The sequence below is a fragment of the Rattus norvegicus genome, chromosome 7 (assembly GCF_036323735.1).
Source record: "Rattus norvegicus strain BN/NHsdMcwi chromosome 7, GRCr8, whole genome shotgun sequence".
Lineage (NCBI taxonomy): Eukaryota > Metazoa > Chordata > Mammalia > Rodentia > Muridae > Rattus > Rattus norvegicus.
Genome location: NC_086025.1, coordinates 86,717,164 through 86,740,687, shown reverse-complemented (window position 1 = coordinate 86,740,687; position 23,524 = coordinate 86,717,164). Strand labels below are relative to the sequence as shown.

General features: G+C 40.9%; 1 protein-coding gene and 1 long non-coding RNA gene across 5 annotated transcripts in view; one reads left to right on the top strand and one right to left on the bottom strand.

Moving 5' to 3' along the window:
• The window catches only part of LOC120093656 (uncharacterized), a 69,725-nt gene extending 55,192 nt beyond the window's left edge, over positions 1–14,533 (bottom strand). Inside the window, exons 1-2 of one of the 4 annotated variants that reach the window (XR_010053795.1) lie at positions 14,226–14,429; positions 1,432–4,710 (exon numbers count right to left, since the gene is read on the bottom strand). This is a non-coding gene — a long non-coding RNA (uncharacterized LOC120093656). Of the gene's footprint in view, positions 1–1,431; positions 4,711–5,594; positions 5,788–14,225 lie in introns of those variants that run through there. The other 3 variants (XR_010053796.1, XR_010053794.1, XR_005487116.2) reach the window with 3 other exon arrangements.
• The window catches only part of Samd12 (sterile alpha motif domain containing 12), a 295,171-nt gene that overhangs the window by 213,192 nt on the left and 58,455 nt on the right, over positions 1–23,524 (top strand). The gene's annotated exons all lie outside the window — the stretch shown is intronic.

Sequence of the window (23,524 nt, the reverse complement as noted above, 5' to 3'; positions counted from 1 at the left end):
TTACAAGTGAATAGTTAGAGAATACTTCAAGTTTCAAATAGATTTTATAAACTACAGTCACCACACATTAGATCTTTAACTTCTTAGTTCCATCTATTTGAAATTCATACCATTTGGCACGTATCTTCTAACTCCTGTACCCTCCTCTGACCTCTCAAAACTACTTTGATATTCATAGGATTTAGATTCCAGATGTGACGGTAATCATGCAGTATTTATCTTCCTTTGCCTATCTTCATTCCTTTAATATTCTATCTTCCAGATTCATCTTGTTTTCTTCTTTCCTAATGTAACATTCTCTTGCATGAACATAGTACCCCTTCTTTATCTGTTCACCCCTTGATGGACACCTAAGTATCTTGACTGTTGGAAAGGCAGCAATGGGCATGAAAGGGCTCTCTGATTTCATAACCAGAAATGTGGATATGTGCCCACAAGTGAAACTACCTGTCATATGGTATTTGTATTTTTAATTTTTACAGAATTCCACATTATTTTCTATTATAGGTACACTGCTACATTCTCACCAACACTGTACCATGGCTCTTACTCACCCGATCCACAGTTGTCTGTCTGTTAGTAGTCATTTTCACAGGTGAGAATTTGTATCAGGTCCTCTAGGTCCTTATACTACAAGATGGCTTACAGTCTTAGATACAACGTGAGACTGTTAACACTTTTTTTCAGCTATGAATTTCTTATTGTCATGCAAGGCTGTAGACTTTATCTTCAGAGAATTTTCTGTGTGTAAAATGTATGTATACTTGGATCAAAGACTCTCTGCTGCCCATTCATGCACCACTGAAGTATTCTTGAGCCTTTTGGGAGTCTTATATCATTTATTTAAATCAATTCTAAATAATGATGAATGAAGTAATAAATGGATAAAAAGATAAAACTTTGGGTTCCAACTGATTTATTGGGTTGAATCAAGGATAAACAGAAAATGTTCTGATGTATTTTATGCTTTGAAGGGTTCTTTTCCAATAAGAGCTAGCTCTGGATATCTTCCCATTTGATCCTTTGGATTCTGTCTCTTTATTCACCTCTATTCAGCCTTCAGCAATCCGTAAAGAATGTCTTTACTACTTAGACTCCTGAATTTCCAGCCACAACATGTAAAAAACCTGTCCTTAACAGTACATCTTATCACTCTATATTAAAAAAAAAGAAAGAATGCTTCATTGTGCCAAATTTGTTCTACATATTCGAGGCTGCCATATGGCTTCAATGGATGTCTAGTGAAAATGCATTTAATATCACATAAAACCTACATAAAGATGTCAAATGCCCATAATTAAAGACGAATACTCTTTGAGCTATTGCTTTACCAATTAGCCACCTGGAGCTGTCTGGCCAAGTTCTAATCAATTAGACAGTTGTGGATGTTTTGAAGATGTACAGGTTCTGAGGAGAGTTGGGAATACTTACCAAGCTTAGTGGTGATGATAGTGCCTGGATAACTGGATTCAGGATGTTCTCATTATGAAAATGCCCCCACGCTGTGCTGTTTCACTCCCTCAGGTAATCACCATTGCAAGTAACTGAGCGGCATCACTGAGCCTTGCCCTTTTAGGCTATTAGAACTCACAGTGGCAGTGTGGGGAGCAATCATGCAGAGGTCACAGGAAGTTACCTTCTGAATTAATTTACTTTCTCCATGGCTCCTTCCTTTCTACAAAGGACAGTCACGCCTTGACGTCAGCTTGCCATCCCGGCAGATGCATGATAATAGTTCCTTGCTCTCTCCGTCAGTTCTCCAATTGAGGGAAATGTCATTTTTGGTGTCCCTCGCTCCTGGGAAGGGGCATGAGATGGAGCAGATGCTGAGTCAGCTCCCAGACACTCCAGTTTTTGCTCCAGCACTTCTGCTATCTTCTTTCCTCGCTCGTCCTTCCACCTTCCCTTACTCCACCCCTGTATGTCAGCACTGCTATGCTTCATTCCAGGGCTTATCTTCATCAGCTGTAGGCAAAAACCAGCATGATGTTGTGATGGATCTTGTGAAATGTTTTCTGTGTGTGTTGTTGTTATTGTCGTTGATGTTGTTGCTGTTGTGGTTGTTGTTGAAGCTTGCCTTTTTACCTTTAGAACAAATGCATACTCCAATGCATGACTGCTTGTGTCATTAAAGGGCAGCCTACATGCATGCTGTTTGTTTAAAAAAAAACTGTACAGATGTTGAAGAATAACTTTCAGTGGAACTGGGAAGGAGACGAGTCAGGGGGCTGAGTGTGTGACTATATTATGTAGACAACCTCTGATGGTGTAAAGGTGCTGGTAGGAATGAATGAGCCACTGGGGGTGGCTACTCAGAAGCCATTTGCCATATGCATAGAGTGCTAACTAGAAGATCCTGTTGACTTCTGCAGTTGTTCCTTAAAAGTCTGCCTGAGACTTGAATTTAGAGCTAGTCATAAAATTGAAACGAGTTTAGAAACAACAGAGTATAACTATTTGAATGGTAGTGGACTATGTGATGCCTCTTACAGAGTAAAGGAAGTCCCCATTATTAATTACATAATTAAAACTATTTCCTCATAGTAAGAAGGGTGGGGGTAGGTGTCATTAAAGCTTGTGGTAACTTTCTGAGACTGTCTATGTGGTCCATGTCAGCAACTGTACTGAAAACTGTTTCCATCTCTGTTGCCTCACAGCCAAACCCAACTGCCTTCAGTGTCACCATGTCCACTGTAGCTTGTATTGAGTATGCACCATGATGCAGATTCAGGCTATGCTAGAAATGTAGGATCTACGTATAACATTCTCACTTTGAGTTTTCACACACAGTGGAGACTCTATGTTCACTGGAGTTTCTTTGTAATATCTGTCTTCCCTGTGAAGGTTTAACTTTTAGAAGTTAGCAATAGTGACTTCTTTGTTATTTCCTGGACTCTCCCCACCCCCATCTTTCTAAGAAATACTGTGACTAAAAACCAGCTGTAAACATAAGGGTTGGTTCTCTGATGGATTATTTTTCCATGATGAATGTGTGTGTGTTTAAGTAGTGCTCTGTTATCTGCTTCTAGGAAAATGTGTGTCAGTAGAGCTTCACATCCCTTGATACCTGGTAGTTAAGACAATGCTGGAATTCTTTGTGGGGGGGGGGGGAGGAAGGGAAGAAGGAAGGAAGACTAAGAGAAAAAGAGAGGAGGAAGGGAGGGAGAGAGGAAGAGAAAAAACTGATTTTCCCAATTTCCGCTTTGTTCCTCTCAAACTGACAATCACAGTTCCATCATCTCATATCTTCTGTTGTGTTTTCATGTGTCCATGCATAAAAATTATGATTTGGGGGATTGGAGAGAAGACTCAGCCATTCCACCCTTGCTGCTCTTGCAAAGGACTTGGGTTTCCATGATAACCCACAGTTGTTCGTAACTATAATCCAGAGTATGTTAAACGCTCTTCTGGCTCCTGGGAACGCCCACCTGTGCATGGTACACATTATACACATGCAGGCTCACGCTCATCGACACAAAATCATTTACAAAATAAATCTTAATTTTTAAAAACTTATTATAACCCACGTTTATCTCATGCTTGGCTTTTGCAGGCTTCCATACTAAGAACTTTACAGCCTTTTTTAAATTTAATTTTATTTTTTAACCACTAGTTACCAGGAGAAGGCATGATTTTTTTTTGTTGTTTTTTTTTTAAAGTGGGGACTCTAAGTAAAGAAAACTTAAACATGATTGAATTTAGATAGCAAGAAAAAGAACAGGAAATAAGTAGATGTTAATAAACACACATGGAACCTAGGTGAAGGAATCTGTAAAATCAGCACTATTCTACCTTATTTCTTATGACTGAAAATATCCACAAAACAAGTTTTAGTTATAAAAATAGAAGTGAAAAAATGAAGTGAATTTGTCACAGGAAATGACACATTTGCCATGTCTGATGGGCTTAAAATATCAAAACACCTCCTTCCAGGATAGGAAATGCAGTAGCCAGGCTCTGTTCTAGAAGGCCTTCCTTGAGTAGTATGCGTTCCAGTATGCTGCCGCCATAATGGTTCCTGATTTCTTGGAGCTTTCCATCTGAGAAGACCCGGTTATGCCACTTTTTAGTCCCAGAAAAACATGAATAAATATAATTCCATGTAGCCAGAATGCATCCCTGGGGCGTTCATGGGTGACTTTGCCAGTCTCTTGTCTCCCTTGTAAATGACTCCTTTTCCATGTCGTCAACACCGCCATCTCCTTTTCTTATTGTTAACTGAAGAATTGTTCATCTCTATTTAGACTTCAGCTCTGCATCTGCTTTATGTTCCCCATCTGTTCTCGTTGTACTTTCTCTGTAATATATTAGGTGCTGGGTAACATTTAAAGGCACGTCCAAGTTAGCGTGGGCCTTGAGCTTTCTTTCTCTCTTAGTGGGAGAAGCTGCCTAGACTTAGCACACATATAAATGTTGTTTCATTGCCAAGCAGAAACCACTTGACCTTTGAAGTGTTGTGCAGTTGCTGTTCTTCCGTTCTTTTCCTCTTTGCCTTTCTCCTTGGCATGCCCCAGCCTCCACCCCACTTGCAGCAAGAAGTGAAGCCAAGGAAGCCTAATTAAAAAAAAATCAAATATTTCTGCACCAATGAGCTGGTCTACAATAGACTGAAAACGCAGGTATTCCTCTGTTCACTGTGTCTGTCTCAGATGCTGAAGGCCAGTGGCTGTTGACCAGAAGAAAGGTAGCTGTACCCTGAGACTTCTGAGCCTCAAAAAAGAAACAAAAAGTAAAACCAAAAACCAGCAACAGCAGCAACAATAACAGCAAAAACCTTACTAACCTTTACAAAATTCAGCTCTCCCCTATGCAAAGGGACAGGGCTACCGCCTACTTCATAGTATTCTCATATAGATAAACTTCAAAAGGTGCCCACCCAATGTAGGACCTGTCACCTACTGCAAAAGCTTCACAAATTGGCAGTAGTTATGATGACTGTTAACTCTGCAGTAACTGACAACACACAAAAGTGCTAACTGGGGACAGTAATAGCTACTGAAAAAATAAGAAAGGGTTTTCTGGGTTGACAAATCAAGTTGAAACCAATTTCACATTAACAGCAGGCATTTGCCAACCTAAGGAGACGCAGCTACCACGTAGGAACCAAAAGAAGGGCTCCGAGGCCCGGGTGCTTTTTCACTTGTCACACTCACTTTGATTGGGAACTCATACTGAAATGTGAGTTTCATTGAATTTCTTTTTCTCCTTTCTTGTCTAGCCAGCGGTCATTATATGTATCCTCAGAGGTGGAGTTTTCTGACCGGGGCTTGCCTAGGACAGAAGAGTCGGACTTTGATTCTGTTTGTGTTTGAGGTTAGTGATGAAGAATTCAAAAGAAGGACTGGTGGATGCTCTGGGGGACAGTCCAGGCATCACCTTCTTCTGTTGACTGGGAAGGTGAGGATGACAAAGAACAGTCATGCTAATAAGTAGCACTGTGTCTAGCCGAGTTCACAAAGCAATTCTGTGCTTCTGAGGAAACCGAAGCCTTTGATGCCCGGAACTTTGACACCCACGAAAACTCAAAAACTGATTATAGTTTGATTGTAACAACTGTATTCATTCATTCATTCACACTTTTAACAATCACTTACTTAGCATTCTCTTGGGCCAAGAGGCCCTTCGTCAGACCCTGGAACGCTGCATGAAGTAAGACTATCCCAAGAGGAAAATGAAAACATGGTTCAATTCTGTAATTTGAGGATATTGGAAACGGGGGCATATTGCTAATATTTGGGCTGCGTTTAGGAGATGGCCAGGAGATGGTACAGAAGCTAAGGGAAAGTGGTAGCAGGAATCTGGGACCATGGTGGCCTAAATAAACAAAGGGGAAGGGCAATTACATCACAATGGGGACAGCAGAGAAGGCCCCCCTAAAGGGGATGATATCACTTCCCTTCTGCTTTCTGGAAATGCTTGCTAGGATTTCTCATTCATAAATCCTGCCCAGGCTGCCAATTAGCACATAGAGCCAGGTTCAGACAGTGGAGACTGGAACTAGAATGGACAAAGGGAGATCCCAGCACAAGAGGCTTCAAGATCATAGGCCTAATGGTGGAAGACAGTCACCTAAGCAACCAGTTTTAATATTCTATTAATAAGTATGCTCTGTAACTATAGCTAGAATATTGATGCCTATAAACTAATGTAAGGGCCTAGACAGGAGACAGAAGATGGCTTGGCACATAGGGGGCTCACTGTCAAGCCTGTTGATCTGAGTTCAATCCCCAAGATCCATGTGGTAGAAGCAACTGACCCTTGCAAATTGGCGTCTGACTTCTACACACAAACTTGGTGTGTGCACATACATGCCTGCATACGTGTGCACATGTACAAAGACATAAATAAATAAATAAATAAATAAATAAATAAATAAATAAATAAATAAATAAAAGGTTTTTTTTTAAAAATCTCAGACCATAAAGCTACTAGCTCTTGCATTGTGAATCTTCACAGTTGAGAACAAATTTTCTGGGTGATGGAAAGATATAGAGGAAATACATCGAGGGGCAGAAACAACGGTTAATATACAAATCACACAGACATCATTTGCTTAGAGATCAGCTGTACAGGGGCTGGGAAGACGATGCCTCTATGGGTACAAGCACTTGCTCTGCCTTTATGGGAGCCTGAGATCCACATAAATTCTTACCATGGCATTTCAGCACTTGTCTGCAACCCCAGCCAGCACTGGTAGGGAAGATAGGCTGATCCAAAAAGAGGGCTAGCCAGCCATCCAGCCCAGGCTTCCAGTTCAGTGAGAGACTAGATCTCAAAGCAACAAGCCAGAGAATGATAGGAGAAGATGCATGATACCCTCCTCTGGCCTCCAGATAGACACTCACATATTCACATGTGTGCAACACACAAATACACACAAAGAAAGAAGTCATGCATGAAAATAGAGTCTAGGGGGTACAAACGCAAGCTGGGACGTTTGTGACATTTTTTGGATTGGAGAAGAATACAACCTACAACAGGTTTGGTACCATAGTGCGGAGGTATTTCTGATGCACAAGCCTTCTGAGACAAGATGCTGCTTGTTCACCACACGTACCAGCACGTAGAATACCAGGAGATACAGGCTAGGTGCTCAGAAGCTCTTTGGAGCCGGTATGAAACAATGAACAAAATAATTTCTGCACCTAAACCAATGTCTCCAGTTTAATTTATTCAGATTTAACTAGATATACCTTAACAACTGATACTGCTTCAGTTCTTTGTTCTTGGCCTAAAAGTCAATAGATTTCAAGTATAGTTTTGGGGAATGGGCACTGAAAGGGGACTCGGAGTATCTATTCATCGTTAAAAGTGTTGCTTAGCGCTTCGGTCATTTAGCCCTCATCTTTAAAGTAGAGACTGTGTTCTCCTTCGCAGCTGTAATGTTATTGTGAAAATCAAATGTTATCAAAGGAGCCTCAGCAGAGAGAAAGTGCCTGACAGAAGAGAAGCAAGCGTGCTTTGCTTTCCTTCTCAATGCAGAGAGGCACACAGAGGGAACTTGTCAAATTATCAAATGGTATTCTGATAAACCGGGGTTTCTCCACCTTGGTCCATTTCTACTTGGGTTGTGGTACTTTCAGATGTTATAGTTCGAGGAATTCTTTTGTACACTGTAAGACCTGACACAGTATTTCTGACTTCCATGAATGGCCACTGAATTGCTCAGTACCACTGTCACTAGTTAAAATGACCAAAAGTATCTCAAGATACTATGATATGCCTGGAAGGCAAAATTTCATCTGCATAAACATTCATTCTCACTTTCCAGCACTCTCCAGAGTCTTTCTAAAACATACTGCTAACCTCCTTGGCCTGTTAAATGTGAGCTTTTGGACGATGACTGTAGAAAGCCAGATGTAACAATCATAATACCTTAAGCTATATTTTAGCTTAAACCTGCATCCCTAGGCTGCCGTAGCTTTGTAGACCTGCGTCTTTGTTCCATGGTTTTGATTTTCCCTCCCACACTGCCTATGTGGCTGACAGCTGTCATTTTTCTGTAAGCATTGATGTATACTAATTTTCTATTTCTAATCTGCTCAGAATTTAAAAAGCAGTTAGCCAGCTTCCACAGACTGAATCTAAAATGAGAATTCGTAGTCCTTGTGTTTGGGTCTAAATGTGCAGGATTGTGGCAGATGGACTTGTTTTTCCTTTGAGTCAGAAAGAGGTCTTCTTATTTTACCTCATGTCTCAGTGCTGCTCCTTGGCCACATACATGTGTCATCGTCACCATCATTGTAAATACAACCTTGTGATGTCAGCTACAGCTTTCTCACTTCTTTGACATAGAATGAAATGAGAGAGGTGAGATATTCAAACAGGCCTGCCAATTATGAAAAAGCATCTTGAAGAGTAGTTTATTTGTTCATTTTCTTGCTGCCATTCTCAATATGGCTTCCATTTGGAAATTATATGAGGAATGTATCATTTATATGTCTATGAGGCTGCACAGACTCTGGATAATACAGGCAAATGAAAGGCTCTTCAATATTCTTAAGCAAAATAAGTTCAATCTATTAGGACAGAGTATTCAGCATGGTGCCCAGCACATATTCTATTTGTGAAAGAAAGCACATGAATGAACTACAAAAATATAGTCTACCATTCCATTTGCTAGTGTAGCAGGAGACCTGATGTAAGATGTGGCAAGCCAAAGATAAGAGCTTCAAAAATCCAGATGGGGAAAATGGTTTATAATGAAAGCACAGGCTAATCTTTCATGTCACAGATAAAGAGGATGGTAATGGTCCCAGGAGATGGGGATGAAATGAGTGAACTTCAGCCCATTTCCTGATCCGCTGAAATTCCCTTTTAAGTTTGCAGATTGGGAATGGCCCAGAACATTTCGGCTCCTGGGACAAACTCACCTTCTTTTATTTCCTCCATCACTAGTGCTCATGTTTTTTCAATGGACAGAGAAAAAGGTTAAAGCTCTTGGTGTGTGCTTGACACCAGTATATGGAACCACCGGTGTCTCTAACAGCTCTCTTGTCTGGGTTGTTAGGCTATTTCTGTCTGCTGTAGCAAGGAATAATCCCTCGTGCCTGAATAAAGCAACCTGCAGTGGAACGCTCACCTGAATGGTGAGCAAGGTCACGGGAAAGCATTCCGTTTAAAAACGGCTTTGTACATAATAAAAAGGGATCAGTGCTCAATATGGCTTTGAACGCTGTGAGAAGAATATCATTTAACTTGCTGTGTATTTTCAAGGTCATGACATCTGTTAACAGTCTCCACCAGTAACACACTTCCAGAGGGAGAGTCTGGTCAGTCAGGCCCTTTAGACTGACCATTTCGAACTGGGCATAGGAAGCAAGACCCCCCATCTTGATAGCAGGTGCCCCCTAGGGCGAGGCCCAGATTCCAAGCTAATTTGTGAATTTAATGGACACAGGGATGCTGTGGTTTCTTATAGGTTTACATATTTCTTATGGTCATCTCAGTGAAGAGTATAGGAGAGGAAATGAAAAGAAAATGACTGGAGCAGAATCACAAAAATGACCATCCTTTGAGAGAGAAAAGAAAACTTAAGATACCATAACCATCTGTTTGTATTTAGTAGGGCGATCTCTCTGGGTCTCTTGAGTTCTGCAGTGTTGGCATTTTAATTCAGTCATCAATTAATTGGGCTGGGTTAATGGTTCTTTTTACTGTGGTGACTTTTAACCACCTTTCCAGTAGAAGGGGTCTGATTAAATCATGGACTTCTGGGGGGAGGGGAGATATCATCCCTCCCCTGCTTTATCATTTTTACCCCTGACACAGCAGGAGTTATATGTATTGACTTTAAAGCATGCTGGGTATTTGGCCTTATTTTGTCTGTGTCCATAAAAAAAAGCAATTGTCATTGGTTCTAACCACCTTCTTTTTGGATGATTACATGGGATCCAGGGCACTGCTCTGGGCCTTGGTTCAGTAGTCAGAGCATGCAGTAGAGAACTCAGAGATTACCTAGGCTCCAGTAGAGTTTAGCATTAGTGACCTAGTAAGGAGTGATGAATGAAGCAGGTTAGCAAAATGTTGAGCATGAAATAGCCTAACTTTTGGTTTGAATACTTACAGTCTTCTTGAATCCAAGTTATCCTAAAAGACAGGTTAAACGAAGGATTCTGTAGTTAAAAAGAATGTGTATTAAGCTGCTAATGTTGTTCCCTTTGTAATTATTAAGTACTGCTGGGTCCAGTAATTTACATAGACATGACTTATGAGTCTTTACATTATAAGTCAGTATGTATGCACATGTGCATGTCTGTGCTCGTGTGTGTGAAAGCCAGTGTCCTTCTCAGTCACCCCCTGCCTCATTTCAGTGTCTCACTGAAACTGGAGCTCACTGATTCAGCTACTGCCTAGCCAGGGAGCTCCAGGGATGTGCACATCTCTACCTGACCCTAGCACACAGGGTTATAAATAAGCACTAATGTGTTCAGCTTTTTATATCCTGAACTTAGGTTGCTCCCCAAACCTAAATCTCTAAGTCTGAGAAATGGCACCTTGATCCCCCTGAGTTCTAACACTGAGACTTGCCCTATTCTGAGGCTTTGTGGCTGGCAGAGCTAAATTTAGAAAGTGGGTTTTCCCATTCTCTTTTGTCCATTTTATCCTAGACAGTGTTCTTACATTTTGTAAGTTAAGACAACTTTTCAGGACTAGACTGGGAATCTAAAACCACCAACAGCAGTGTCTCATTGAGAAGCTATGTTCTTACAGAACAATGTGAAAAGCTCTTGAATGTAACACATTTGTAACTTACAAGGTGACCACAAGTATTATAAAGAATAAATAAAGTATATGATAGGTTATAGGTACATATATGTGGATATTTGTCATTTATCCATTCTATAATCACCGTATCTAGCAAATTGTTATAGAGTAGATCTTACATTCTGTCAGGAGCAGTAGTTATCTCAAGATCATACAGTTAAGGGTAATTTTTAATAATCTTTATTCTTCTAATCATCTGTACTTTATGTCGGTGATAATAGGGTGCTTTTATTTTGATGGGTGGCATAAGTGCTAAAGATTGAATTCAGACTTTCAGGAATCCTAAGTATTTTAGTCTCCAAACCCCATAAATCATATAATGTTTTTTAAATCACAAGATAGAAAAATAAGCACACACCTGGATCCTTGTAGAATTTGAATACCTGATCTCCTTGAATGCCCCTGCATTCTGGCATCTACAGTGATTTTTGTCACCGGGTGCACCTTTATGCAACACATTTCGAAGTGACTCTGTAAGCTTCTGAATTTACAGTTTGTACAGATATCTGGATTGCAAAGACATATCATTGACAGAGTAAGGCCTCATCATGGTCATGGGAACTGAGATGGCTTTTGAATCCATAGGACTCCACAGTAGGAGGTCTGCATGACAGAGAAGGTACAGACAACAGAACTGCCTGAACCTCTAATACTGGTTAGAGGTGAGGAAGAGGAACAAGGGCCACTCTCTGAGAATGAGAAGGTCCAGAGAATAGAGCATGATGAGCTGAACCAAGTAGAGAAATTCCAAACTCTATGGTGCAAAGTTTGAGAAGAGTGCAACCATGCAGTAGACACTGGCATGTTTGAATGACATTGAACATGGGAACTCTCATGGCTCACATTCGTAAGAAGAAATGCGGGAGGGAAAGTAAGGCTGCGGGACTGAGGAATGAGAACAATTCAGCTTTAATACAGCTTATTAATTACTGTCTCCAAAGAGCTTGGTACGGGAAGATGGATGATGGCAAGAGAGGCATTACTTAAGATCGCTTCTAACATAGCTCATTGTATCTTTCCCTGTGGCATGAATCATAATCTCTGGAACCTTCTTGTTTCCAGCAGGGAGGCTGTGACAGGGATAGAGACTATTGGGAAGAAAAAGTGTTACATCAGTACCGTTTCTGTAACTGTTCTTCACCCTCCTGTCACCCCTGGCCTGAAAGACCCCAGAGTTCACCACAGCCTAGTGCTTGACATATAGGGAATTGACTCTAGAACAATCTTTCAGAACTTAAGTTTTATTCTAAAGTAAGTGGTTCATGGTCCTTACTCCCTTCACCCTTTTCTACATATTTCATCTTCTGTCCACAACAGATGTGGGCAATTTCTGCACAGATGCAATCTGTTTTACTGTCAGGAAACTGTGGTTTAAGCATCATTGCTGTTACGGGGGAATGTGGCTACCCTCATTTAAATAATACCAATGTCTAAAGTATTGGAGACATTTTCATGAATACAATTAAGTCATTCAAAAAGATTGAGACATGAGAACTTTCTAACAGAAGGGGGTAGTTAGGAATGACAAACCCAAATGTTTTATTTCCCATACTCAATATTTTCTTCTTGGTGCATAACAAGCATTAGATAAATATTTAAATATTTTACAATTAAGAATAAGTAGGTTTAGAGCTCAGTGGAAGAGCAATTTCCTAGTCTATTTCTATCAGGAGTCCTATTCCCAGAATTGTATTTAAAGGGGAAAAAAAGGATTAAATGGACTTTGATTTCACATAAATCACCTCTCTTGTTACCTTCGAATATTTTATCCACTCATCATATTATCTTCCATTGCCTAACCTCGATTTTGGTTACTTCATATAGTAACTCAAGTAATTGAAGATGCACTAAATATTGGAATTGACTCTATTACAAATCCCCATTTAAGTAGTAACAGCACTAGTACCACAGACTTCCTAAAATATCTGTCACTGCCACCACTGACACAAAAGGCATAGAGGTGACCATTTACAAAGGAACTTGCTAGAGCCTGAGATTTAAAAATAGGAGAAGAAGAGCTTACAGAATATGCTCATAAAACCAAACAGCATGAGACATTTTAGTCAAAAGTAGCCATGATACCGCTCAGCATTATCATTTGAGAGAGGCCAGCACAGGTAACTAACTGTTTGTTCGCAGGAACAATGGAAAATGTGTATGGGCAGTCCTTGTCTTTGGGATAACTGAATTGTGTAGCTCACAAGGTGGAACTGTGTACTTCTGACAGATGAAAGCCAGAAGACACCATGTTCCCATAAGGCTTTTACCAACCATGCCCAGAGCAACTGACTTCTTCCAAACACTGAGCTTAGGTGCAATGGAATATGTATAATCTTGAAATTATGCACAAGGAAATTTACACACGATCCCCCATCTCAGCTAAGCAGTGGTATGTCTCATGGGCTGCTAAATCATCCAGTTACTACAATCTGTGACTTGCTATCCCAACTACGTTCTCTGCCTATTCACTTCTTGGTAGTGCCTGCCCCCTCTCTCTTCATCGCTCCACTTGGCAGGAATTTCCACAGCCACTGTTGCAGACAAGCTAAAAGAAGAAACACACCCTATCTGCCACAGGCCTGACTTCAGTCTTTATAAAGAGAGCAAAACTTCTTGACCCCCAGGGAACTCCCATTGTCTATCATAGCCACTGAATAGATGTAGCCACCAGTCCTTGGGAAGAGGGTGTGGTGGGGCAGGGAAGACAAAGAGAAAGATAAGCAGGAACGTAGAAAGAAAAAAAACAGAAAAATGAGAAAGGAGGAAGAGGAAAAGAAAAAGCAAGGATCTAGAAGAAGGTGCCTAACTCCTTACAGAAATGACCGCTGAGGTAGAAAGGCACTGTCAGGCAGAAGAGGTCATAAGAGGGACCATGCTCCTCCCAGTCCTGCTGCTAACAAGCTATAGGGTCTGGGCCAACACAGTCACCCTTTCTAGGCCAAGGTTCAAGCCCTTGTTTGTAACAAAACAAAATCAGAGCAGATCATTAGTGTTATGAAATACTATGCAGTGTCAGGTGGGGATGAGGGGGTCCCTGGTAGGCCCATGCCAAGGTGTCCCCCTGAGAAATCATGCCATATGACAGCCCTGGTGTAAGGGAGGTTTATTTGGGGGAAGAGGAGGGAGTGGGGACCTGGAAAAGGAGTAGAGGCAGACAGCCATAAGGGAAGAGATAAGGAGAGGGAGAGAACAGAAAGGAGGACAGAAAGAGAAGCCTGCTGGGGACACATGGGAACAGAGAAAGAGAGTGAAATAAAAAGAGAAAATCATTCCTTTTATATGCTGCCCAGTGTGTCATCTGCATGTAAAGGTCACAGGTGATAATGTAAATTATTGTTAGTTCCCTGGGAGGAGTCTGGTAATATTACCAACAATTAGGCATACCCTTCTGGATATGATCATCCTGGTCCCCATCCTAGCCCTCTACAGACCATCAAAAACCATAGCATCATACTGACCTGCTTCTCATTCTTTTCCCCATTTCTCCAGTCTTCTTAACTTGGAATTTAAGTATTCTAACTGAGCAGAAGTTACAGAACACAGAAAGGATTCTGGAAGGACAAGTCTCATTTTATCTGGCCTCCTCTTAAAAACCAAGTTACCTACAAACACATCCTTAGGGTCTGCCCTCTGTGACACCCTGTCAGAGCCCAACTAGGAAACTTCAGAGAGGAAAATGCAAAATAAAATATAGATATTTATAATTGAAGTATCGTCCCCCCTGGGTATCACTTCCTTTTTTGCTTTCTTTATAATGAAAATTCAGTCAACTGAATATTTTGTTCCCCAAGGAAGATTCCTCAGCTGCAGATGATGCTGAACACGTGGGGAGAGTCTCTTGCAGAAAATGATGCCCGTTCAACAGCTAATGATCACCTTGCATGGGATCAGAACGTGACAAGGTCTTTGAGGTTGGGCCCCTTTCAGCTGTGAATTAGGTATATAGCTAAAAGCATTTTTGCAGGAGCCTGCAAACGAAACGAGCACTGGATCCAATTTTATACATGTACAGGTATATCAAATAAATTTAATTTCCCCATTGAAGGTGCTTGCTTTTAATTCTGGGGCCAGTGGTGCAGAACAGTTTTGAAGATTAAATTTTCCATTCCGAGAAAGTAGTTGTGGATAGAACTTCTAAAGCACAAGCAACCGGAAAAAAAAAAAAAGCAGCTTTCAGTGCACACACCAAAGGAGGGATGTAAAAGGTCTAGCAAGCAATAGACACATAAGAAACTTCCAGGTGCAAGAATACCTTTGGCCACCTCATTTCAAGCCAGGTAATCACCTTATTTATGACCAAAGCAGGGCTAGCTTCAATGCCCTAGTTGTAGTAGTGGGGACCCTGTTCGGTCATCTGAAGCTACTTAGTCTGTTAGCCTGTTTTACATGTGGTCCAAAGCTTGGTTTCCCAACGTTTTAACCACAACTGAAATGAGGCACCTGAATAAGATATAATTTCTAAGACCAAACCCAAGGGCTTTTAGGAAGAATCTGAATTCGTTTTCACCACAAAGCCTTTCCTGTTTTTATGCTTCTAACCCACCATCCCCCATCCTGTGTCTACCCCATCTGCCCTTTTGAATGTCTGGGACTTCAGCTGCCATAGGTGATAGTGTTGCATTGCAATTAAGCCCTACAGTCTTAGGTAAGGGCTTTTCACATTCTCTCCTCTTCTTCCTCTTCCTCTTCCTATTTTTATCCTTATTCTTAGTCTTTGTCTTCTTTTACTTCTTCTTCTTCCTCCTCCTCTTCCCCCTCTTCCTCCTCCTCTTCCTCATTGTCTTCCTTCTATGTCCTTTTTTTTTTTTCATTTTAAATGACAATCACAATAGTAGGGTCGGGACAATTGAGTGAGAATGACTTAAAAATCTCCAGGCACAGAAAATCGTTTAAGTTACACAAGACCATGAAATACATTGGGTCCTTGACTCCCTCAGACTGAGCAAAGTGCCTTCCCTGTGTTCAGAGCTTAGGGGTAGCATATTATACTGGCTACTTTATGTCTCTCTGTGTGCTGTACATGTGTTTACATGTTTATGTTGTATGTTACATGTTTATATCTGTGTGGAGATCTGAGGTCTCCATCTTATTGTTTGAGACAAGGTATCCCACTGAAACTGGAGCTCACAGATTTAGCAAGACCATGACTAATGGCCTCCAAAGATCCTTCCAGCTCCTCCTCCCTGGCATAAGAAGTACAGACACACGCCATCATCCCAGGATTTGACATGGGTTCTAGGCATCCAGACTCAAGTCTTTCTCCTTGTATGCCAAGCACTTTCTTGACTGAGACAGATGTCTACCCAACTCCCCCTAATTGTTCCTCCACTCTTGGCTTGCCAAGCATTTGGTTCTACAGACTTTGGGCTAGCTGTCCATCTTCACCACACTGATCACACTTAATCCCACTTCTTGTGTTTTCACGCTTCGTGCTCAGTAGTGTTTCTGATATTTTCTAGAAAATATCCTATTCTGCTGATACAGGACACTCTTAACTTTCATTATAAATGTTAGATAAATAAGGTTCAGAGAGTTTGATTTACCTAAGATAGGGAGCTGGTATTCATTAAATCAGGATTAAAACATAAGACATGTCAACACCATCAATACCATGCCATTCCAGATGCCTTTAGCGTATACCCAGAATGGAAGAATTAAAAAATATGCTGGCATCCCTTGCCCTTCTTAGTCTTCCCACATAGCTCATGCAACTTCAAAATTAAAATAAATTCCCAGTTAGACTTGTTAGCCCTCTGACCTAAATGTCATCAGACTCTCAGACAAAGTAGAGACCTAGGGAAGAGATGTGCTTGCCCCCGGGTTCCATGGACCACTACACTAGCCTTCATTCACACAGAAACCACTCTTGTTCAAAGTCACCCAATTGGTCATGATGCCACCCATTCCCTGGATCTTACTGAAGCCTATCCAAGGAACATCACCATGCCTCTATCAGAAGTTCATGAGATAATGGAAAAATAATCCTAGAGTTTACATTGCATCTAAAATCAATCTGCTTTTTAGAGCAAAAACAAAGAGAGGGCCTGCTTTCTTGTAGACAGTACAGAGCAACCTGGGATTATCATTTCTCTTTTGTTAGAGAAAAATCATCTGTCCTTAGAATTACCTTTCTTGCTTTCTAAAAGACTATTGTATAAGGTATCTGAAATGGCTTGTTGAAATTGTGTGTGTGTGTGTGTGTGTGTGTGTCTGTGTGTCTGTGTGTCTGTGTCTGTGTCTGTGTCTGTGTTTCGTTTCATAAAATGAAATAATTGTTGGCTGAAGTAGTATTTTGACAATAGGAGCAGTGCAGTTCAGCTGATGGTCCTTGAGAGTGAACAGATTCTCATGAATAAAGAGGTGCTCATAGCCATATTACTCTTAAACTGGATCTGTTTTAGAGAATAGTGTATTTTAATCAGAAGTATATGTTAACAAGTTAAAAGAATGTTCTAATAGGGACAGTTTCTGGAAGTTGGGTTTTTTTTATTGTTGTTATTATTGTTGTTTTGTTTTGTTTTTTGTCAGTTGACACTGAGCATACTTCAATTGCCTTCAATTTGTTACTCTAACATTTCTGAAGAGTATGTTCATCTTCCAATATATTCCAAGATGAACTCATCTGCTTGTTAGTCATTTCTTCAGCTTATGATCAAAATGCACAGTGGAACAGGCCAGGTGAACAAACAGACCACCGTGATTGCATCCAATCCTGCAGTGCCCATGGCAGGCATGAATAATCAATCTCAGAAATCTGAACATTCTTAACAGCACCCTCAAAATAGCCAACATCAATCTATCATGTTGGCCACCAGTGTGTCTCTGAGCTAACAGTCCTTTTGTTCACCATGATGAGAGACAATGTTCATGCTAGAGAGTTACCAAGTGCTAAGAACATGATTACATGTATAATGCAACACAATGAAGAAATAAAAAATGTTCTGGGAAAATGATACCACATAAACCCTACACAATAAACAAAATATAGGCCAAAATCCATAAATTCTTTAGTCCCAAAGTGACATGGTAGAAAATTTCACATCTATCATCAGTTGAGTTACAATCAAAACACAGCACCATCCAAATATTGTATAAAAGAAAGTTGTCCTCAGGCTGTAGGTATGATGCTATGTATATAAGACATATACAAAACATAAATCAAGCCCATGTTTAAAGTTGAGCCTCATCCTCAGGATGTCTTAATATATATATATATATATATATATATATATATATATATACAAATACTCTAAAATCTTGACAATAATCAAAATCCAATATGCTTCTGCCTCAAGGATTTCCTGTAACGAATGTTCAACCTGAAGTTTCTATTGTTGGAAAAAGATTCAACATTTGGAATTAGACTTGATATTGAATATAGTATAGTTCCTGTTGAATTATATTTTCATTCCTACTACTGGAGAAGTGTTGCTACTGATCCAGTTCCAAAAATACTGTTCAGTTATTTCTCACTATCTATGTTTGTAAGCTTTCTATCACTGTGACAAAATGCCTATGGCAGCCAGCTTATAAGAAAGAAGGTTAAATTGCTCCAAGTTTCATAGGTTCTAATGCAAGGTCACTTTGGCCTTTGTCTTTAGAAGAAGTGTATTGTGAGAGGCATGGTGGAGCAAAGCAGTTCACTCTGTGGCAACCAAGAAGCAGAGATAGAAAGAAGAGAGGGCCCATCTTACTATCCATTACCAATGGGTACCTATCTCTCCCCACACCTAAAGTCTCTACTACCTCCCAGTAGCATCATAACCATACCTGCTAAAGCATGGGTCATTAAAGGACATTCAAGGTAAAATTCTTCCATGAGCTTCAACAATAGTTCCAATCAGCAGTAACTCCTTCAGAATCACTGTTTCATGCTCCTGTTAGTCCCAGTCAGAACTCCCTTGCTCATGGGGACAGACAGTATCTGCTTTCCTTGTTGATCGCTACATGAGGACGTAGCACCATTTGGTATAGTGAAAGAATGTGAATGAATTCCCCTTCTGACTATGCTCCCTCCCTTCACTTTTGCCTCCTTGAATTTTCTCTTCTGTGTATTGTCATGGGTAACCCTAGATACAGCACAGACCTAGCTGTACCCTTGTCACGTTTCAGCTAGTGAGAGACAACACGAGCTCTTCTCCAGTCAAGGTGTGAGACAGCCAAGCACTAGACGCTACAGTCGAGTAACATTAAGCCCTTCCATGTCCCCCATAATATCATACAGTTCCTGCTCTCATACCTCTCACTCTACTGAAGATTCTTTCCCTACCTAATTTTAGTTTCATCTGAGCTCTTCTTTCATTATCAGTACCTTAGAAATCCTTCCCTGTATCTCAGAGTTGGAGGCTTTGACCCTCTGCAAAACTCCCCCACAGTTCATTCCTATTTATATTATAGCATTTAACATGTGTTGTGGTTTGCATGTGAAATGCCACCAATAGGTTTTTGTGTTCAAAACTTGGTCCCCCAGTAAGGACTCCACAGGAAGACCAACAGATTCAACTAATATGGATCCACTGGGGCTCCCAGAGACTTAATCTCCTAAGAGCATACATAGGCTAGACTTAGGCCCCACATACATATTGTAGCAGATGTATAACTTGTTCTTCATGCAGGTCCCCCAACAACTGGAGCAGTGGCTGTTGACTGTCTGTAGATTCACCCCTAACTAGACTGCCTTGTCTGGCCTGATTGGGAGAGAATGTGCCTAGTCTTGCAGTGACTTGATGTGTCAGGGTATATTGGTACCCAAGGGGCCTCCCTCTTCTCATAGGAGAAGAGTAGGGGATATAGGGAGGGCCTGTGTAAAGGAGGACTAGGAGGAGGGCTGTGATCAGGACCTAAAGTGAATAAATACATTAATAGGTGTGTGCCTGTGTAGTGGAGGATTTCTGTGGAGATCCACTGCTACTACTGCTCTGCCTCCCTCTCCGCCACTGCTACTTTAGTTGCTCCAAGATGTGAGCCAGCAGGAGGCTGACTAGCCAGTGAGAGGTGCAGGGGAGGTTCTGGCAGTGATTTCCAGAGAGCAGATCTCTTCCCCAAGCATCAGTGTTACAGCTCTTATGACAGAAGCTCTCAGATGACAGAGTAATTCTTGCACCCCTCTATTCCTTCTAGATAGGATTCTAATATACAGTGTGGGGGTGGGTCAGGGTCTGACAGTAGGTGCTTCCTATTGGCTTGGTCTGAGGACTTGGGGATACCTTATCTACATGTGGAAGGCCTTGGGGTGCTGCTCCTACATGACTGATGGTCACAAACCTCTCTACGGGGGGACTGTGGCTACATGACAGGGGCCTGGTTTCCTGGGAGTTTAGGGAAACACCTATGATCCCTTAGAGTCACTGGGGTTTCAAACCTCAGCTCAACCAGAAACCAGGATACCTTTCTGTCCCACAAATAGGGAAAAAAACTTGGTTCTCCAGCTGGTGGAACTGTCTGAGAATGTTATGGAACTTTTAAGCAGTGGAACCTTGCTGAAGAAAGTGTGACACTAGAGGCAGCCCTGAGTTACATATAAACTAGGTCCACTCTTCTCTCTCCTCTCTTAACTGCTTCAAGCGCTGCTGCTGCTGTACTTTCCCCACGCTGAAGAACTGTATCCATCTGGAACTATAAGCCAAAATAAATCCTTTTCCCCTTTCCTTGCTTTTGCCAGGATCTTTTATTTTTCTAGTAACACCAGACGAAGGGACCACGTAATACGAGAATAATCTGTTTCTGTGTTTCCGTGACACTGTTGTCACAGAAAATCCCCATCAAATAGTAGTGTGTTTGTGTACATAAATTGAAAAACTATATGCTGATTTTACATGTAGTTTGATCCAAACATAAATAGATTATTGGACCTTCATTTTTCTACATTTCTCTTGATCCTGTATTCTATGCCAGCTCAGATTAATCTCTTCTTCTTATAAAATGATTGCCATGGTTAATAACATAAGCTTTCTTAAACTGAGGTCTTATAGAAAAAAAGGTGCTTCTTCCTATTACTGTTGGATAAATTCAACAAGCTCCCTCTCATTGGTGCAGAAGATGACAGTGTGACGATTGATCAAGAATCCATGGTTGAAAGTATAGAGTCTTCTAAGTTGGGGACAAACACAGGTTGCCTTGGAGGCTACCAACAATATCTTCTATACTCCCCTGTGAGACCTGGCTCCTTCTGGTCATGTGTTCCCTGCTGTGTTCTCTGGATTCCCAGCATGTAGCAGAGGACTTGATACCTGCTTAGGGGCTAATCAGAATGCATGTTCTTGGCTAGAAGAAACTGAGCCTACCTGGACCTGAAAAGCATTATCTATATCCTTGTTCACCTCTCTGCTTCAGCCCAAAGACTCCATCCTGAAACTATTACTTCTCTTCCCACCACTCATGAGTAACAAGTCCCTGTCTCTCTTGAAGTAGGTTACCTCTTCTCAATCAAAATTCACCATAAACCCCACTACCCTTTCTCACCCCAATTGCAGAAAGATCTGCCTGTTTAAAGATGCTCGCTCCAAGGCTTCCCTTACAACTGGAAGATTCTGTGATAAATGTAAGACTATATCACCAGAAATGATAGAAACATCAAAAGAGATTGGTTTGCTAGTCAGCCCTTTTCTATTAAATAGTCCCCAAAGGCAGCTCCTATATATCTTTTGATTGTTCTTACAAAAGAAAAGAGAGTAGAGTACAAAGAAACTAGACTTTGCAAAGAGGTCTGGGTCAAATTCTGGTAGCACCAATTCTAAACTGTGGGCAATATTGGGCAAGTGATTTAGTCAGAGCTCATATGCTCCTGTGTAAGATGGGGATAATAATACCACTGCCTAAGACTATAATAAAAGGCAAGTGAGAAGCGCTGTCTGACATGGCTGAGACACTATAAGACAGAGAAGTGTCACGCCTTCCTCTGAATGACTCTGGGTGCATTATTAATATGCTCGGTGTTGCTGGTTCCCTAAGTCCAGTTTTCATGGGATCCAGACTTCTGATGAATGCTTCTCTGAATACTTATAAAGTCTGACTTGCAAGAGCTCAAGGCTTCTTAGCCGTTTTTGACATCATCTCTAGGTTCCCTCAAAAGGCAATTATTTCCTACCTTGGCATGGCATGATTTTGTTTGCTGGTGAAGAAAGAAAAACTGAACAGTTTACCTGCTGTGGCCAATGTAGGAAGCTAGAAAGAATGGATGCGAAAGTGAAAGGCACTGTGACTGTGAATGGCATTCAGTATTCGCAAGGTTGCTCTAACAATGGATGTGTGTTTCCATGCTTGCTGATCCAGAAGTCTGCTTCATATCCTGTTGCTAAAAACAAATGCTGAACATGTGTGGAAGCAAGAGAAGCTGTTTATACACATCACATACTTCAGGTTTATGGGGGCATCCATGTTCATAACTAAAACATTACACAGTGCCTTCATCAGGTTAGCCCTTCAGCCTTCCAGGCCCTGTTTCAGTAGTCTTCTCTCCACTCCTTTCCTACTTTTTTTTCTGCCATGCTTTGTTTGGGATCAAAAAAGATCCTTCCTCTTAGTCTCCCACTCAAGACATTTTGTCATCAAGGTTTACAGTTTTGAAGCCCATACCCTTCTTTATCAAAAAATCGAATGAAGGTAAGATAGTCCTCTCCTTGAGGGAATTATAATCTCAACTATTAGTAGTCATTAGTAATATTAATTTCAAATGCAAAAATAAGTTATTTCTTTTTAAGATTTATTTATTATGTACACAGTGCATGTATACCTGTAGGCCAAAAAGAGGGCACCATATATCATTATAGATGGTTAAGAGCCACCATTTGGTTGCTGGGAATTCAACTCAGGACCTCTGGAAGAGTAGCCAGTGCTCTTACCTCTGAGCCATTTCTCCAGTCGCATGAACCATTTTTCCTTAATAATAATAAAAAGTATGGGAAGAAACATCCAATGGGAAGGATTACATGTTCCTAAAGTTGCAATGATTAATAAAGACAAAGCCAAGCTTTATGTGACACCTAAGGGAAGATATTTAGAGTTCTCCTCGGTTTCTTACAGAGGGGGAAACTGATGGCTTCTGGAGACAGAGCCATTCAGCCACAGGCTCTTCAGCTTCTCTTTGACTCCAGTGAAACAAAATCATCATCTAAATTTGTCATTTTTCCTCTGCGCAGAATTCTTTATTTAGACAAATATTAAAACAAACCCCTCAGCTCTGTAAAGTCTTCAGTTCTCCATGTTCCTGAGAAGAGTCATCAGACTTGAGTCACACTTTAAGAGCACAGAAGCTTTCCAAGTCTTCATCATAGCCATATTTACAAAGGATGATGGCAGGGAAATAATTCTTTGCCATAGAATCTATACAAGGTAAAAAGAAGAAAGCAAGCCTTAGTCTACAATACCCAGAAATTACTACTGTTGAGATTTCACTCCCAGGAGGCATACTCAGTTATGTGTGCACTTTCAGTGGGATCATACTATGCACATGGGTTTCGTTTTTGTACCACAGATGTTGTTGACATATGACGGTTTGGGGTGGGTGCTTTGCATTGTTTTATTTAAATGTTTTTTAAGGGTAACATCCCTTAAAATCGCCCCATTTCCAAAGTTGGTTTCCATTACTTATCCCTCTTGCAAAAATGACAATGATAACTTATCTACTATTCTTTGAGGATGATTGGATTTCTGATACATAGAAATGATATTCTGTTACAGACTTAAGAGTTCTCTCTCTCTCTCTCTCTCTCTCTCTCTCTCTCTCTCTCTCTGTGTGTGTGTGTGTGTGTGTGTGTGA